The sequence below is a fragment of the Corvus brachyrhynchos genome, unplaced genomic scaffold (genome assembly GCF_000691975.1).
Source record: "Corvus brachyrhynchos isolate BGI_N302 unplaced genomic scaffold, ASM69197v1 scaffold11, whole genome shotgun sequence".
In the NCBI taxonomy this organism is placed as follows: Eukaryota; Metazoa; Chordata; class Aves; order Passeriformes; family Corvidae; genus Corvus; species Corvus brachyrhynchos.
Genome location: NW_008236965.1, coordinates 7345993 through 7351207, shown reverse-complemented (window position 1 = coordinate 7351207; position 5215 = coordinate 7345993). Strand labels below are relative to the sequence as shown.

Genomic DNA, 5215 nt, shown 5'->3' with positions numbered 1-5215 from the left:
GCTCCTTTGGGAAGCGGCTCTAGCCGGTGCATGGCCGGTCGCCGACCCCGCAGCGCTTCCTCGCCACTGAGAGAGATCGCTGGTCTGTCAGGGTGAAACTCGGCTTAGTACTTGTGTCCTCAACACGTTTCACATTGGGAAAAGAAGAAATATTAAAACTCCTTTTATCTCCTTTTTCTCGTTACTGTGTGCTTGGAGCGGGCTGCCCAGGGAGGTGGTGGAGTCACCGTCCCTTGGAGGTGTCTGAGGAAGGGCTGGACGTGGCACTCAGTGCCGTGGGCTGGTCGGCAGGGTGGTGTTTGGCCATAGGTTGGTCTCGGTGATCTCAGAGGTCTTTTCCAACCTGCTGGGTTCTGTGCTGGAGAGGGGCCGCCTGCTCAGGGCGCCCTTTGGTTTCACTTCTTCTTTTTTGCAGCAGTGACTCGGCTCAGCCCCTCCGCAGGGCCGGGGGAGTTCCCAGTGGCGGCAGGTGGCTCTGCGGGCTCATGTGTGGTAATGGCTGGGGAGGGAAGGATGGGGATGGGCCAGGACTGGGAATCGCTTATGTCTGGGTGGTTAATGGGCTGCTCTCGGTGTAAGTAATTCCGTGTTACATATAACTTGTATAAAGCAATTGAGTGGATAACAGAAGAGGGCAAGAAAACTAGTTTTAAAAGCCTCCATTAGTGGCCTTTATAGTAAGGTTACATATAACTACATACATAGCATTTAAGTTTTATTAGCTTGGGTGGAACAGTCAAGTAGGGACCTTCTTGGCTAAGTTTTGTTCAGGAATTAAAATGCTTGTTTGCAGATAGCTGTCATGCAGCCTTCCATCTTACGTGTTGTTTTCCTTCTTGTCCACAATAATTTACAGCTATACTAAATAAGCATGTGGGTTTTATTTGTCTTTACTTTTAAAGTGTTGTGCAACACTGAAGTTGTCAGTGCTCGCTTTTTTTAGAGCAGGGGTGGCTGTGTGTGACTAGGTTTTTTTGGTTTTTTAAAAGTGTTTTTCCATGACTTTTTAGTAGCATAGAAGGTGACAGGCTGTAATGGCAGACTGGAGGGAGAGCAGACATACCCAAAATAAATCCGAAACGTTTTTTTCTTAGTACTTTTATTTTCAGAGAAATCTAACCTAAGGATGGTACAGCTATAACTGTGTTTCATACCAACATCAAATTTATAATTAACTGTTACTTTTCTCTGTCTTCATTCAGGTTGTATGCCTTTACTGTCTCAATACATAAAGTTAAAAAGCGACAGTGTGTATTTAAAAAAAAGAAAAAAGATCTAGCAGTGGTTAGCTTTTGAGTGCTCAAACACCATCAGTTTCCTTAAATCAAAAATATGTGGAAAAAAAGAATTGCAGAGGGTCAAATAAGATATTTAGACTTCAAGCTTTGTTCTATTTTGTGTCAATTTCGTAGTAAATCCTGGGAAACAGATCTTCCAGCTCCTTAGGATTGGAATTTTACATAAATGTTTCACAATGAATAAAAACTTCCGGGCAAAAAGGCTTGTAAGAAGTCCTTAGGGTTTGTTAGGTTATTTGTTGTTTTTTTTTTTTTGAATAGTGTTCATTCTCTTGTGTGTTTTGTTTTCGTTTTCAATCTCTGCAGAGCAGGCAGTGTGTTGGCCTGGTACAGTGTAACCCACTTAATGCCCTAGGGATGGGGCTTTCGTCACAGTTATACTGGGAAGAATATGAATGTACAAGGTAGCCTTGTACCAATAGAAGCTGCTATTACTAAGATTCCCTGAAGGAAAGGGGAAACTAATGCAAGGGAGAAAGATGAGCACATTTGAGCAGAAATAATTGCTGGATAGGTTATTGAGAGAGTGGAGGCAGTAACAGAGAAGTAGGTTGCAAGGAGAATGTCAAATAGCTCAGGCATTGTTAGCAGTCTTGGACCAGGAGCAGCAGCACCGAAGGGTGTTTTGAAGTTGGCTAAAAGTAACAGAATATTTAAGTTGGAAGATGCTTAACTGTGAACTGCTGAGAAACGTAAATTCTGATGAAATCCGAATAAATAAGTTTGCTCATTCTACTTGAACTTGTGGAATGAGGCTGGAAGTGAAGGTTAGGCTTCTACAAGATTAAACTGGCAGAGATACTAATGTAGGTATTTCTCCTGACATTTTCTGATTGACTTTGTGTCTAGCTAGAAGTTAGAATAAATGAAGTGATTCTGGCAGTAGGTACTGGAATGATTCCATGATCCAAGGGTTATGTGAACTTCAGGATTCCTTCCCTTGGCCACTGGTTCTTTCATAGTCCTGAGTCATGCCAAGCAACTGTTTGAACTAGAATCCTGAGCTTCATAGGAGTTAAAAACAACCTTACAAAGAAATTGCCAAATACAACTTTTTTGGTATCCAGATGAGTGCTAACAGCTGAATGACAGTTCATTTTGGGTTGGGCTCATATGAGAAATTACAAGTAAATTCTAGTGATATTATGGTGTTAGATCAAGCATATCTAGGCTGCTTACAACTAGAGGCAATTTTAGTCTGTGTTTTCTTCTGGATAGATGTTCAATAATCTGCTGACAGGTTATCTTCGTAGTACAGTGGTGAAATCACAGATACAGGAAGGAAGACTTGCAAGGAGATTAGGACTTTGGTAGGTTGAGCTGTATGATTGAAGGGCTTCCAGGCAGCTGATAAGTGGCTGTCAGTAAAGGGGTGTTCCTGATCCACAGTTCTTACGTCAATGCCCCGTGGAGGGGAGGGTCAGTTTGGAGGCTGACTAATGTCACTGCTTGTAACATATCCAAAAGTACAAAACCTGTAGCATCTTGACTTCATATCTGGATGTTTTCGTTTGAATTGAGAAAAAAGTATTTCAAAGTCAAAAGGCTTGTGGCTTCTTATGCACTAAAAAAAAAAATTGTGCCACTTAATTGATCAGGGTGTAAACCACTACCTCCTAAATATAAGAACAAGGATTGGCTAAGGGGAGAAAAGTGAGAAAATGTGCTTCTGTCCTTTCTTTTCAGATTTTTGGAAACTTGCAGATCTGCTATAGACAACAAGTTTAACCACTGTAGTGATTGAGGGCTGAGAAATGTAAAAACTCCACAAACAGTAAGTGTTAAAAATTATGTAGTTTTGGATTCTGCTCTTTCTGCTGCAACTCTGGTAGTTCTTGGGACTTCTTCTCAGACATTTCACAGAGAAGCAATTAATGTCATTCTTTGATGGGCCACTGTAACTAACAAACTATGTTTTCTATGCTTGCCTGGCAATTATTGTCAAATGCTTTGTTTGTGTGAAAAAAACCCACTACTAATGAGGGAGGGAGTTTACATTTCTATTGAAAGGCAAGTGTTTTTTTCAGTCAAAATACTTGCAGTGGTGTGCCTTTTTAAACTTTTAATCTGATACCAGTGGTTTAACAAAATACGGTGGCTTAGCAAATAAAATTGTTAATAAGCTTCAAAACTGAAATGGATGTGCTGTATATGTGTAAATTTGAGGATAGGAAGTTATGAAACATGGTCAGTGTTATGCTAGTTGTAGAACTGCTAATTCTGCTTGTCCATAACTTCGAGTGTGTTTTCTTAAAGACGGCCCCTTTTTTCAGTAAGTCTTGGCTGATAGCACATGAGGTTGTAAGCATACATGACTAGTTGGAACAAACTTGAGTCTGTCTTACCTTTAACAGCTTCAGTTAAAGGACAGTGTAGCACATAGCCTCAAGAAAACCTTTAGGTTTAGTCTTGGTTTCATATAGGAGGTGGCTCATCAGTGAGCATTGAATGACAGTGATAACTGAAACAAATTTTCTCACCTGTTTCCAAGTCAGGAAGTAAACACAAGTGGAGAAGCAACTGTCTGGAAATTAGAAGTGTCCCTTACACCTGTTTCCTCAAAAATGCTGAGGCAGTTCAGTGGTGGTATTGCAATAGATCCAGGTTTTGGTGCCCTATTAGAAAAAGGGGAGCGGAGGTGAGATTTCAGTTGCTATGTGTGTTTTTTTGTTTGGGTTTTTAATGGTGTGCTGCAGTGGCTGGTATCACTGTGGTAAAAATGAAACTGTAAATAGGTCCAATGAACTGGATTTTGTAATGCAAACTGATTTTTCTGAGGTTGCTTAGCCTTCTGTCTTTCGTTGTGACAGCAAATATTTGGACTGATAATGGAAATATTTGACTTGCGATTCATTTCAGTGTTTAAAAGGGACATCCTGAAAGGCAAAAATTAATTTACTTTTTTGTATTACGGTATATGGTCATGCTAGAAATTACATTAGTAGAAAATGTTCCCCGCTTTTAACAGGAATACCGAAGTCAGTGATTTAAGCACTGTAATCCTTCTAAGTTAGTGGAAGCAATTCAGAAATGGTTATCAAAATGAAGCAGGGTGGGGCTGCTTTTTATTTATTTGCTCTGACTCTCTTTGAATATTGAAATGATTGAAGAACATGAGGGAAAATTACTCTTGTTGCAGACTCTTTGTCTATTAGGTTGAGAATACTTTTACATTAAGTAGTTGTGTAGCTCACTAAGAAATAACTGGAACAAATAATTACCTGTAATTCTATACTGTGTTGCAATTCCCGATGTTGGGTAAAACAATCAGATGCACATTAGAAATTAAGCTTTTGTTTTGTTTTCAGATGATGAATGATGATTGAACAATTGAGGTAAAAAATGTTCAGAAACATCATACTGTATGTAAACCATCCCTTCCAAAAATACTGTCAAAAGCACATTATACAGATAAATTATGTAATAGGAGTAATAATATTAATTCTTGTAGTGTTGTAAGTATTTTATCGTTGTTTTATTTGTTGGAAAAAACTTAATTCTAGCCTAGCATGACAGCTTCTGCTGTGGAAACTTAATGTCCTGAAAAGCAACGTTGCCTGCAACATCACAGAAGACTCTGTAGCTTTTGTGTTAAAGGACACAAATGGTTTGTGGTTGGTCTGTAATTGTCTGCCTAGTAAAACTAATTTTATGATCATCAGTCTTAGACCTTACTGGAGTGGCCCACATAGTTGAAATTGTGCAAATTAACTTTGCAGGTTCTAGATGCATGATGTACTAGCTACTGTTAACACTTTCCTTACATGTATTTTGTTTAAAATGTGGCTTTGTGGACAATTTCATGATAACTGCCATCGATAAAAATGCAGAAGCTAAAGAAACCAGTGCATAGTACCAGTCAGAACTACTTAAGCCAGTTATTTATTCACACTGTGTCTTTTAGGGAACTTCTGATT

At 39.3% G+C, this 5215-nt stretch overlaps 1 protein-coding gene across 1 annotated transcript in view; it reads left to right on the top strand.

Moving 5' to 3' along the window:
- Nucleotides 1-2857: 2857 nt before the first annotated feature.
- The window catches only part of RAB9A (RAB9A, member RAS oncogene family), a 5157-nt gene continuing 2799 nt past the window's right edge, over nt 2858-5215 (top strand). Inside the window, exon 1 of the mRNA XM_008629283.2 lies at nt 2858-3072. The gene's annotated coding sequence lies outside the window, so the exon portion shown is untranslated. The remainder of the gene's footprint in view (nt 3073-5215) is intronic.